The sequence below is a fragment of the Colletes latitarsis genome, unplaced genomic scaffold (genome assembly GCF_051014445.1).
Source record: "Colletes latitarsis isolate SP2378_abdomen unplaced genomic scaffold, iyColLati1 scaffold0097, whole genome shotgun sequence".
Taxonomy (NCBI): Eukaryota; Metazoa; Arthropoda; class Insecta; order Hymenoptera; family Colletidae; genus Colletes; species Colletes latitarsis.
Window position 1 is genome coordinate 32,501 of NW_027488447.1, and position 12,500 is coordinate 45,000.

Genomic DNA, 12,500 nt, shown 5'->3' on the forward strand with positions numbered 1-12,500 from the left:
GCGAAAGTTTCTAAGTCCGCTCTGCTCCGAAACACCGCTCCGGCGTCAAAAATCGTCGTAGGACAAAAAATAGACACGCTATCTTGCAGGAAAAAATCCGGGGAACACGATGGCGTCGTCAAAAGTGCAGGTCGTCGAGCTAGTTTTCGAGAAAAAAAAAAAAAATTCTCAAAACTCGACAAAAAAATAAAACGATCAGTGGACCGTGTAGAGAATCTAAAACTGCATAAGAATCGTATAGACCAAAATTGGCGTTCACGTGCTCGTTTTTGAGAAAAAAGTTAAAAAAGCTCTCAAAATTCGAGATAAAAAAAAAACAAACCATCTGCCAGGTAGCCAACGGTAAACGGTACAAGTATCGTACGGGCGAAAACGAGCGTTACCGTGCTCGTTTTCGAGTTATTGACGAAAAACAGCCTGGAGCGATCGGTCCGGCGGTCGACGCGCGAAAGTTTCTAAGTCCGCTCTGCTCCGAATCATCGCTCCGGCGTCAAAAATCGTCGTAGGACAAAAAATCGCCACCCTATCTTGCAGGAAAAAATCCGGGGAACACGATGGCGTCGTCAAAAGTGCAGGTCGTCGAGCTCGTTTTCGAAAAAAAAAAAAAAAATTCTCAAAATTCGACAAAAAAATAAAACGAACAGTGGACCGTGTAGAGAATATAAAACTGCATAAGAATCGTATAGACGAAAATTGGCGTTCACGTGCTCGTTTTTGTGGAAAAAATTAAAAAAGCTCTCAAACTTCGAGATAAAAAAAAAAAGAACCATCTACCAGGTAGCCAACGGTAAACGGTACAAGTATCGTACGGGCGAAAATGAGCGTTACCGTGCTCGTTTTCGAGTTATTGACGAAAAACAGCCTGGAGCGATCGCTCCGGCGGTCGACGCGCTAAAGTTTCTAAGTCCGCTCTGCTCCGAACCACCGCTCCGGCGTCAAAAATCGTCGTAGGACAAAAAATAGACACGCTATCTTGCAGGAAAAAATCCGGGGAACACGATGGCGTCGTCAAAAGTGCAGGTCGTCGAGCTCGTTTTCGAGAAAAAAAAAAAAAAATTCTCAAAATTCGACAAAAAAATAAAACGATCAGTGGACCGTGTAGACAATATAAAACTGCATAAGAATCGTATAGACGAAAATTGGCGTTCACGTGCTCGTTTTTGTGGAAAAAATTAAAAAAGCTCTCAAACTTCGAGATAAAAAAAAAAAAAACCGTCTACCAGGTAGCCAACGGTAAACGGTACAAGTATCGTACGGGCGAAAATGAGCGTTACCGTGCTCGTTTTCGAGTTATTGACGAAAAACAGCCTGGAGCGATCGCTCCGGCGGTCGACGCGCGAAAGTTTCTAAGTCCGCTCTGCTCCGAAACACCGCTCCGGCGTCAAAAATCGTCGTAGGACAAAAAATAGACACGCTATCTTGCAGGAAAAAATCCGGGGAACACGATGGCGTCGTCAAAAGTGCAGGTCGTCGAGCTAGTTTTCGAGAAAAAAAAAAAAAAATTCTCAAAACTCGACAAAAAAATAAAACGATCAGTGGACCGTGTAGAGAATCTAAAACTGCATAAGAATCGTATAGACCAAAATTGGCGTTCACGTGCTCGTTTTTGAGAAAAAAGTTAAAAAAGCTCTCAAAATTCGAGATAAAAAAAAAACAAACCATCTGCCAGGTAGCCAACGGTAAACGGTACAAGTATCGTACGGGCGAAAACGAGCGTTACCGTGCTCGTTTTCGAGTTATTGACGAAAAACAGCCTGGAGCGATCGGTCCGGCGGTCGACGCGCGAAAGTTTCTAAGTCCGCTCTGCTCCGAATCATCGCTCCGGCGTCAAAAATCGTCGTAGGACAAAAAATCGCCACCCTATCTTGCAGGAAAAAATCCGGGGAACACGATGGCGTCGTCAAAAGTGCAGGTCGTCGAGCTCGTTTTCGAAAAAAAAAAAAAAAATTCTCAAAATTCGACAAAAAAATAAAACGAACAGTGGACCGTGTAGAGAATATAAAACTGCATAAGAATCGTATAGACGAAAATTGGCGTTCACGTGCTCGTTTTTGTGGAAAAAATTAAAAAAGCTCTCAAACTTCGAGATAAAAAAAAAAAGAACCATCTACCAGGTAGCCAACGGTAAACGGTACAAGTATCGTACGGGCGAAAATGAGCGTTACCGTGCTCGTTTTCGAGTTATTGACGAAAAACAGCCTGGAGCGATCGCTCCGGCGGTCGACGCGCTAAAGTTTCTAAGTCCGCTCTGCTCCGAAACACCGCTCCGGCGTCAAAAATCGTCGTAGGACAAAAAATAGACACGCTATCTTGCAGGAAAAAATCCGGGGAACACGATGGCGTCGTCAAAAGTGCAGGTCGTCGAGCTCGTTTTCGAGAAAAAAAAAAAAAATTCTCAAAATTCGACAAAAAAATAAAACGATCAGTGGACCGTGTAGACAATATAAAACTGCATAAGAATCGTATAGACGAAAATTGGCGTTCACGTGCTCGTTTTTGTGGAAAAAATTAAAAAAGCTCTCAAACTTCGAGATAAAAAAAAAAAAAACCGTCTACCAGGTAGCCAACGGTAAACGGTACAAGTATCGTACGGGCGAAAATGAGCGTTACCGTGCTCGTTTTCGAGTTATTGACGAAAAACAGCCTGGAGCGATCGCTCCGGCGGTCGACGCGCGAAAGTTTCTAAGTCCGCTCTGCTCCGAAACACCGCTCCGGCGTCAAAAATCGTCGTAGGACAAAAAATAGACACGCTATCTTGCAGGAAAAAATCCGGGGAACACGATGGCGTCGTCAAAAGTGCAGGTCGTCGAGCTAGTTTTCGAGAAAAAAAAAAAAAATTCTCAAAACTCGACAAAAAAATAAAACGATCAGTGGACCGTGTAGAGAATCTAAAACTGCATAAGAATCGTATAGACCAAAATTGGCGTTCACGTGCTCGTTTTTGAGAAAAAAAGTTAAAAAAGCTCTCAAAATTCGAGATAAAAAAAAAACAAACCATCTGCCAGGTAGCCAACGGTAAACGGTACAAGTATCGTACGGGCGAAAACGAGCGTTACCGTGCTCGTTTTCGAGTTATTGACGAAAAACAGCCTGGAGCGATCGGTCCGGCGGTCGACGCGCGAAAGTTTTTTCTAAGTCCGCTCTGCTCCGAATCATCGCTCCGGCGTCAAAAATCGTCGTAGGACAAAAAAATCGCCACCCTATCTTGCAGGAAAAAATCCGGGGAACACGATGGCGTCGTCAAAAGTGCAGGTCGTCGAGCTCGTTTTCGAAAAAAAAAAAAAAAATTCTCAAAATTCGACAAAAAAATAAAACGAACAGTGGACCGTGTAGAGAATATAAAACTGCATAAGAATCGTATAGACGAAAATTGGCGTTCACGTGCTCGTTTTTGTGGAAAAAATTAAAAAAGCTCTCAAACTTCGAGATAAAAAAAAAAAGAACCATCTACCAGGTAGCCAACGGTAAACGGTACAAGTATCGTACGGGCGAAAATGAGCGTTACCGTGCTCGTTTTCGAGTTATTGACGAAAAACAGCTGGAGCGATCGCTCCGGCGGTCGACGCGCTAAAGTTTCTAAGTCCGCTCTGCTCCGAAACACCGCTCCGGCGTCAAAAATCGTCGTAGGACAAAAATAGACACGCTATCTTGCAGGAAAAAATCCGGGAACACGATGGCGTCGTCAAAAGTGCAGGTCGTCGAGCTCGTTTTCGAGAAAAAAAAAAAAAAAATTCTCAAAATTCGACAAAAAAATAAAACGATCAGTGGACCGTGTAGACAATATAAAACTGCATAAGAATCGTAATAGACGAAAATTGGCGTTCACGTGCTCGTTTTTGTGGAAAAAATTAAAAAAGCTCTCAACTTCGAGATAAAAAAAAAAAACCGTCTACCAGGTAGCCAACGGTAAACGGTACAAGTATCGTACGGGCGAAAACGAGCGTTACCGTGCTCGTTTTCGAGTTATTGACGAAAAACAGCCTGGAGCGATCGGTCCGGCGGTCGACGCGCGAAAGTTTCTAAGTCCGCTCTGCTCCGAATCATCGCCTCCGGCGTCAAAAATCGTCGTAGGACAAAAAATCGCCACCCTATCTTGCAGGAAAAAATCCGGGGAACACGATGGCGTCGTCAAAAGTGCAGGTCGTCGAGCTCGTTTTCGAGAAAAAAAAAAAAAAATTCTCAAAATTCGACAAAAAAATAAAACGATCACTGGACCGTGTAGAGAATATAAAACTGCATAAGAATCGTATAGACGAAAATTGGCGTTCACGTGCTCGTTTTTGTTGAAAAAATTAAAAAAGCTCTCAAACTTCGAGATAAAAAAAAAAAAACCATCTACCAGGTAGCCAACGGTAAACGGTACAAGTATCGTACGGGCGAAAATGAGCGTTACCGTGCTCGTTTTCGAGTTATTGACGAAAAACAGCCTGGAGCGATCGCTCCGGCGGTCGACGCGCGAAAGTTTCTAAGTCCGCCTCTGCTCCGAAACACCGCTCCGGCGTCAAAAATCGTCGTAGGACAAAAAATCGCCACCCTATCTTGCAGGAAAAAATCCGGGGAACACGATGGCGTCGTCAAAAGTGCAGGTCGTCGAGCTCGTTTCGAGAAAAAAAAAAAAAAATTCTCAAAATTCGACAAAAAAATAAAACGATCATTGGACCGTGTAGAGAATCTAAAACTGCATAAGAATCGTACAGACGAAAATTGGCGTTCACGTGCTCGTTTTTGTGGAAAAAATTAAAAAGCTCTCAAACTTCGAGATAAAAAAAAAAAAAACCATCTACCAGGTAGCCAACGGTAAACGGTACAAGTATCGTACGGGCGAAAACGAGCGTTACCGTGCTCGTTTTCGAGTTATTGACGAAAAACAGCCTGGAGCGATCGGTCCGGCGGTCGACGCGCGAAAGTTTCTAAGTCCGCTCTGCTCCGAATCATCGCTCCGGCGTCAAAAATCGTCGTAGGACAAAAAATAGACACGCTATCTTGCAGGAAAAAATCCGGGGAACACGATGGCGTCGTCAAAAGTGCAGGTCGTCGAGCTCGTTTTCGAGAAAAAAAAAAAAAATTCTCAAAATCGACAAAAAAAATAAAACGATCAGTGGACCGTGTAGAGAATATAAAACTGCATAAGAATCGTATAGACGAAAATTGGCGTTCACGTGCTCGTTTTTGTGGAAAAAATTAAAAAAGCTCTCAAACTTCGAGATAAAAAAAAAAAAAACCATCTACCAGGTAGCCCAACGGTAAACGGTACAAGTATCGTACGGGCGAAAATGAGCGTTACCGTGCTCGTTTTCGAGTTATTGACGAAAAACAGCCTGGAGCGATCGCTCCGGCGGTCGAACGCGCGAAAGTTTTCAAGTCCGCTCTGCTCCGAAACACCGCTCCGGCGTCAAAAATCGTCGTAGGACAAAAAATAGACACGCTATCTTGCAGGAAAATATCCGGGGAACACGATGGCGTCGTCAAAAGTGCAGGTCGTCGAGCTCGTTTTCGAGAAAAAAAAAAAAAAATTCTCAAAATTCGACAAAAAAATAAAACGATCATTGGACCGTGTAGAGAATCTAAAACTGCATAAGAATCGTATAGACCAAAATTGGCCTTAACGTGCTGGTTTTCGAGTTATTGACGATAAGCCGGTATATATATGTCCGAGATAAAAAAAAAGATAGGGACAGTGGGAATCTCCTATACTATCACGGGCGTGTATTCTCCTACTAGTTTGATGGTTGTTGTTGCATAAACCAGCGACTGTTTGGCCCGCCGTTTAACCGCGCGGTTTAAAATTGCAACACAATGTTGGTGTCGCTCCGGGGTGAAAAAATGGAAAAACGACATACTTTACGCATAGGGGCGGCTGATCTTAACATATTTTGTCATGTCACCACCCCAGTGACTCTAAGACGGATTTTGCCGTCGCACGTTTTTTTATTAAAAAGTTATTAGTATATAAAAGATTTCGTTAAGCAAAAAGACACGAATATGGGAGTAGGACAAAAATCGCAGCCTATCTTGCAGGAAAAAATCCGGGGAACACGATGGCGTCGTCAAAAGTGCAGGTCGTCGAGCTAGTTTTCGAGAAAAAAAAAAAAAAATTCTCAAAACTCGACAAAAAAATAAAACGATCAGTGGACCGTGTAGAGAATCTAAAACTGCATAAGAATCGTATAGACCAAAATTGGCGTTCACGTGCTCGTTTTTGAGAAAAAAGTTAAAAAAGCTCTCAAAATTCGAGATAAAAAAAAAACAAACCATCTGCCAGGTAGCCAACGGTAAACGGTACAAGTATCGTACGGGCGAAACGAGCGTTACCGTGCTCGTTTTCGAGTTATTGACGAAAAACAGCCTGGAGCGATCGGTCCGGCGGTCGACGCGCGAAAGTTTCTAAGTCGCTCTGCTCCGAATCATCGCTCCGGCGTCAAAAATCGTCGTAGGACAAAAAATCGCCACCCTATCTTGCAGGAAAAAATCCGGGGAACACGATGGCGTCGTCAAAAGTGCAGGTCGTCGAGCTCGTTTTCGAGAAAAAAAAAAAAAAAATTCTCAAAATTCGACAAAAAAATAAAACGAACAGTGGACCGTGTAGAGAATATAAAACTGCATAAGAATCGTATAGACGAAAATTGGCGTTCACGTGCTCGTTTTTGTGGAAAAAATTAAAAAAGCTCTCAAACTTCGAGATAAAAAAAAAAAGAACCATCTACCAGGTAGCCAACGGTAAACGGTACAAGTATCGTACGGGCGAAAATGAGCGTTACCGTGCTCGTTTTCGAGTTATTGACGAAAAACAGCCTGGAGCGATCGCTCCGGCGGTCGACGCGCTAAAGTTTCTAAGTCCGCTCTGCTCCGAAACACCGCTCCGGCGTCAAAAATCGTCGTAGGACAAAAAATAGACACGCTATCTTGCAGGAAAAAATCCGGGGAACACGATGGCGTCGTCAAAAGTGCAGGTCGTCGAGCTCGTTTTCGAGAAAAAAAAAAAAAATTCTCAAAATTCGACAAAAAAATAAAACGATCAGTGGACCGTGTAGACAATATAAAACTGCAGAATCGTATAGACGAAAATTGGCGTTCACGTGCTCGTTTTTGTTGAAAAAATTAAAAAAGCTCTCAAACTTCGAGATAAAAAAAAAAAAAACCATCTACCAGGTAGCCAACGGTAAACGGTACAAGTATCGTACGGGCGAAAATGAGCGTTACCGTGCTCGTTTTCGAGTTATTGACGAAAAACAGCCTGGAGCGATCGCTCCGGCGGTCGACGCGCGAAAGTTTCTAAGTCCGCTCTGCTCCGAATCATCGCTCCGGCGTCAAAAATCGTCGTAGGACAAAAAATAGACACGCTATCTTGCAGGAAAAAATCCGGGGAACACGATGGCGTCGTCAAAAGTGCAGGTCGTCGAGCTCGTTTTCGAGAAAAAAAAAAAAAAAATTCTGAAAATTCGACAAAAAAATAAAACGATCAGTGGACCGTGTAGAGAATATAAAACTGCATAAGAATCGTATAGACGAAAATTGGCGTTCACGTGCTCGTTTTTGTGGAAAAAATTAAAAAAGCTCTCAAACTTCGAGATAAAAAAAAAAAAAACCATCTACCAGGTAGCCAACGGTAAACGGTACAAGTATCGTACGGGCGAAAATGAGCGTTACCGTGCTCGTTTTCGAGTTATTGACGAAAAACAGCCTGGAGCGATCGCTCCGGCGGTCGACGCGCGAAAGTTTCTAAGTCCGCTCTGCTCCGAAACACCGCTCCGGCGTCAAAAATCGTCGTAGGACAAAAAATAGACACGCTATCTTGCAGGAAAAAATCCGGGGAACACGATGGCGTCGTCAAAAGTGCAGGTCGTCGAGCTCGTTTTCGAGAAAAAAAAAAAAAAATTCTCAAAATTCGACAAAAAAATAAAACGATCACTGGACCGTGTAGAGAATATAAAACTGCATAAGAATCGTATAGACGAAAATTGGCGTTCACGTGCTCGTTTTTGAGAAAAAAGTTAAAAAAGCTCTCAAAATTCGAGATAAAAAAAAAACAAACCATCTGCCAGGTAGCCAACGGTAAACGGTACAAGTATCGTACGGGCGAAAACGAGCGTTACCGTGCTCGTTTTCGAGTTATTGACGAAAAACAGCCTGGAGCGATCGGTCCGGCGGTCGACGCGCGAAAGTTTCTAAGTCCGCTCTGCTCCGAATCATCGCTCCGGCGTCAAAAATCGTCGTAGGACAAAAAATCGCCACCCTATCTTGCAGGAAAAAATCCGGGGAACACGATGGCGTCGTCAAAAGTGCAGGTCGTCGAGCTCGTTTTCGAGAAAAAAAAAAAAAAATTCTCAAAATTCGACAAAAAAATAAAACGATCATTGGACCGTGTAGAGAATCTAAAACTGCATAAGAATCGTATAGACCAAAATTGGCCTTAACGTGCTGGTTTTCGAGTTATTGACGATAAGCCGGTATATATATGTCCGAGATAAAAAAAAAGATAGGGACAGTGGGAATCTCCTATACTATCACGGGCGTGTATTCTCCTACTAGTTTGATGGTTGCTGTTGCATAAACCACCGACTGTTTGGCCCGCCGTTTAACCGCGCAGTTTAAAATTGCAACACAATGTTGGTGTCGCTCCGGATCGAAAAAATGGAAAAACGACATACTTTACGCATAGGGGCGGCTGATCTTAACATATTTTGTCAATGTCATCTTCCCAGTGACCCTAGGAAGGAGTTTGCCGTTGCACGTTTTCCTATTAAAAAGTAATTAGTGTACAAAAATTTTCGTGAAGCAAAAAACAAGAATGTGAAAGTACGTTCCATGAGCATTACGGTGAATAAAACAGAAATTAAAAATTCCCGAGGGGTTGAACAGCATCATATTGAATTCGTTTTGCTGACTGGGGTCTGCGCCCCCCAGACCCCCGCTACACTAGCCCAGACCAAACCCACTTTGTAATAGTGGTATCATATTAAATTGAACAGCATCGTACTTAATTCGTTTTGCTGAATGGGGGGCTGCGCCCCCCAAACCCCCGCTACACTAGCCCAGACCTAACCCATTTTGTAATAGCGGTATCAAATTAAATTGAACAGCATCGTACTAAATTCGTTTTGCTGACTGGGGGGCTGCGCCCCCCAGACCCCCGCAACACTAGCCCGGACCTAACCCACTTTGTAATAGCGGTATCATATTAAATTGAACAGCATCGTACTAAATTCGTTTTGCTGAATGGGGGGCTGCGCCCCCCAAACCCCCGCTACACTAGCCCAGACCTAACCCATTTTGTAATAGCGGTATCAAATTAAATTGAACAGCATCATATTGAATTCGTTTTGCTGACTGGGGTCTGCGCCCCCCAGACCCCCGCTACAATAGCCCAGACCTAACCCACTTTGTAATAGTGGTATCATATTAAATTGAACAGCATCGTACTTAATTCGTTTTGCTGAATGGGGGGCTGCGCCCCCCAAACCCCCGCTACACTAGCCCAGACCTAACCCATTTTGTAATAGCGGTATCAAATTAAATTGAACAGCATCGTACTAAATTCGTTTTGCTGACAGGGGTCTGCGCCCCCCAGACCCCCGCTACACTAGCCCAGACCTAACCCCCTTTGTAATAGCGGTATCATATTAAATTGAACAGCATCATATTGAATTCGTTTTGCTGACTGGGGTCTGCGCGCCCCAGACCCCCGCAACACTAGCCCGGACCTAACCCACTTTGTAATAGCGGTATCACATTAAATTGAACAGCATCGTACTAAATTCGTTTTGCTGAATGGGGGGCTGCGCCCCCCAAACCCCCGCTACACTAGCCCAGACCTAACCCATTTTGTAATAGCGGTATCAAACTAAATTGAACAGCATCATATTGAATTCGTTTTGCCGACTGGGGTCTGCGCCCCCCAGACCCCCGCTACAATAGCCCAGACCTAACCCACTTTGTAATAGTGGTATCATATTAAATTGAACAGCATCGTACTTAATTCGTTTTGCTGAATGGGGGGCTGCGCCCCCCAAACCCCCGCTACACTAGCCCAGACCTAACCCATTTTGTAATAGCGGTATCAAATTAAATTGAACAGCATCGTACTAAATTCGTTTTGCTGACAGGGGTCTGCGCCCCCCAGACCCCCGCTACACTAGCCCAGACCTAACCCCCTTTGTAATAGCGGTATCATATTAAATTGAACAGCATCATGTTGAATTCGTTTTGCTGACTGGGGTCTGCGGCCCCAGACCCCCGCAACACTAGCCCGGACCTAACCCACTTTGTAATAGCGGTATCATATTAAATTGAACAGCATCGTACTAAATTCGTTTTGCTGAATGGGGGGCTGCGCCCCCCAAACCCCCGCTACACTAGCCCAGACCTAACCCATTTTGTAATAGCGGTATCAAATTAAATTGAACAGCATCATATTGAATTCGTTTTGCTGACTGGGGTCTGCGCCCCCCAGACCCCCGCTACACTAGCCCAGACCTAACCCACTTTGTAATAGTGGTATCATATTAAATTGAACAGCATCGTACATAATTCGTTTTGCTGAATGGGGGGCTGCGCCCCCCAAACCCCCGCTACACTAGCCCAGACCTAACCCATTTTGTAATAGCTGTATCAAATTAAATTGAACAGCATCATATTGAATTCGTTTTGCTGACAGGGGTCTGCGCCCCCCAGACCCCCGCTACACTAGCCCAGACCTAACCCACTTTGTAATAGTGGTATCATATTAAATTGAACAGCATCGTACATAATTCGTTTTGCTGAATGGGGGGCTGCGCCCCCCAAACCCCCGCTACACTAGCCCAGACCTAACCCATTTTGTAATAGCGGTATCAAATTAAATTGAACAGCATCGTACTAAATTCGTTTTGCTGACAGGGGTCTGCGCCCCCCAAACCCCCGCTACACTAGCCCAGACCTAACCCATTTTGTAATAGCGGTATCAAATTAAATTGAACAGCATCATATTGAATTCGTTTTGCTGACTGGGGTCTGCGCCCCCCAAACCCCCGCTACACCAGCCCAGACCTAACCCATTTTGTAATAGCGGTATCAAATTAAATTGAGCAGCATCATATTGAATTCGTTTTGCTGACAGGGGTCTGCGCCCCCCAGTCCCCCGCTACACTAGCCCAGACCTAACCCCCTTTGTAATAGCGGTATCATATTAAATTGAACAGCATCATATTGAATTCGTTTTGCTGACTGGGGTCTGCGCGCCCCAAACCCCCGCAACACTGGCCCAGACCTAGCCCATTTTGTAATGACTGTATTGGAACTGCGTTAGGGCTAGTTTAGAATTGGTTAGGTGAAGTAATGCGGAGAGCAGTTTCGCCTGCGTCCCGGGATGCTTGTTGGCATGAGTGGTGTCTGAATGAGTAAAGACGGATGAGACACTTGTGGGGTATGGTGAGTCAGATTCTCAAACTACCCATATATTCTTCTGAGGCATGGGTGCCTATCCAAGGATCTCCTTCGGTATCTAAAACAGAAATAAAAAAAAAAAAACAAAAAAAAAAAAAAAAAATGAATATGGACTGTGTTAGGACTGAATTGGATAAGGTCTGGGTTACGTCTCGGTTAGGTCTGAGTTAGGACTGGTTTAAGACTGGGTTAGGACTGGGTTAGGACTGGGTTAGGACTGGGTTAGGTCTGGGTTAGGTCTGGGTTATTTCTGGGTTAGGTCTGGGTTAGGTCTGGGTTAGGTCTGGGTTAGGTCTGGGTTAGGACTGGATTAGGTCTGGGTTAGGACTGGGTTAGTACTGGGTTAGGACTGGGTTAGGTCTGGGTTAGGTCTGGGTTATTTCTGGGTTAGGTCTGGGTTAGGTCTGGGTTAGGTCTGGGTTAGGGCTGGGTTAGGTCTGGGTTAGGTCTGGGTCAGGTCTGGGGTATTTCTGGGTTAGGACTGGGTTAGGTCTGGGTTAGGTCTGGGTTATTTCTGGGTTAGGTCTGGGTTAGGTCTGGGTTAGGTCTGGGTTAGGTCTGGGTTAGGTCTGGGTTAGGTCTGGGTTAGGACTGGGTTAGTACTGGGTTAGGACTGGGTTAGGTCTGGGTTAGGTCTGGGTTATTTCTGGGTTAGGTCTGGGTTAGGTCTGGGTTAGGTCTGGGTTAGGATTGGGTTAGGTCTGGTTTAGGACTGGGTTAGGTCTAGGTTAGGACTGGGTTAGGTCTGGGTTAGGTCTGGGTTAGGACTGGGTTAGGTCTGGGTTAGGACTGGGTTAGTACTGGGGTTAGGACTGGGTTAGGTCTGGGTTAGGTCTGGGTTATTTCTGGGTTAGGTCTGGGTTAGGTCTGGGTTAGGTCTGGGTTAGGGCTGGGTTAGGTCTGGGTTAGGTCTGGGTCAGGTCTGGGGTATTTCTGGGTTAGGACTGGGTTAGGTCTGGGTTAGGTCTGGGTTATTTCTGGGTTAGGTCTGGGTTAGGTCTGGGTTAGGTCTGGGTTAGGTCTGGGTTAGGTCTGGGTTAGGTCTGGGTTAGGACTGGGTTAGTACTGGGTTAGGACTG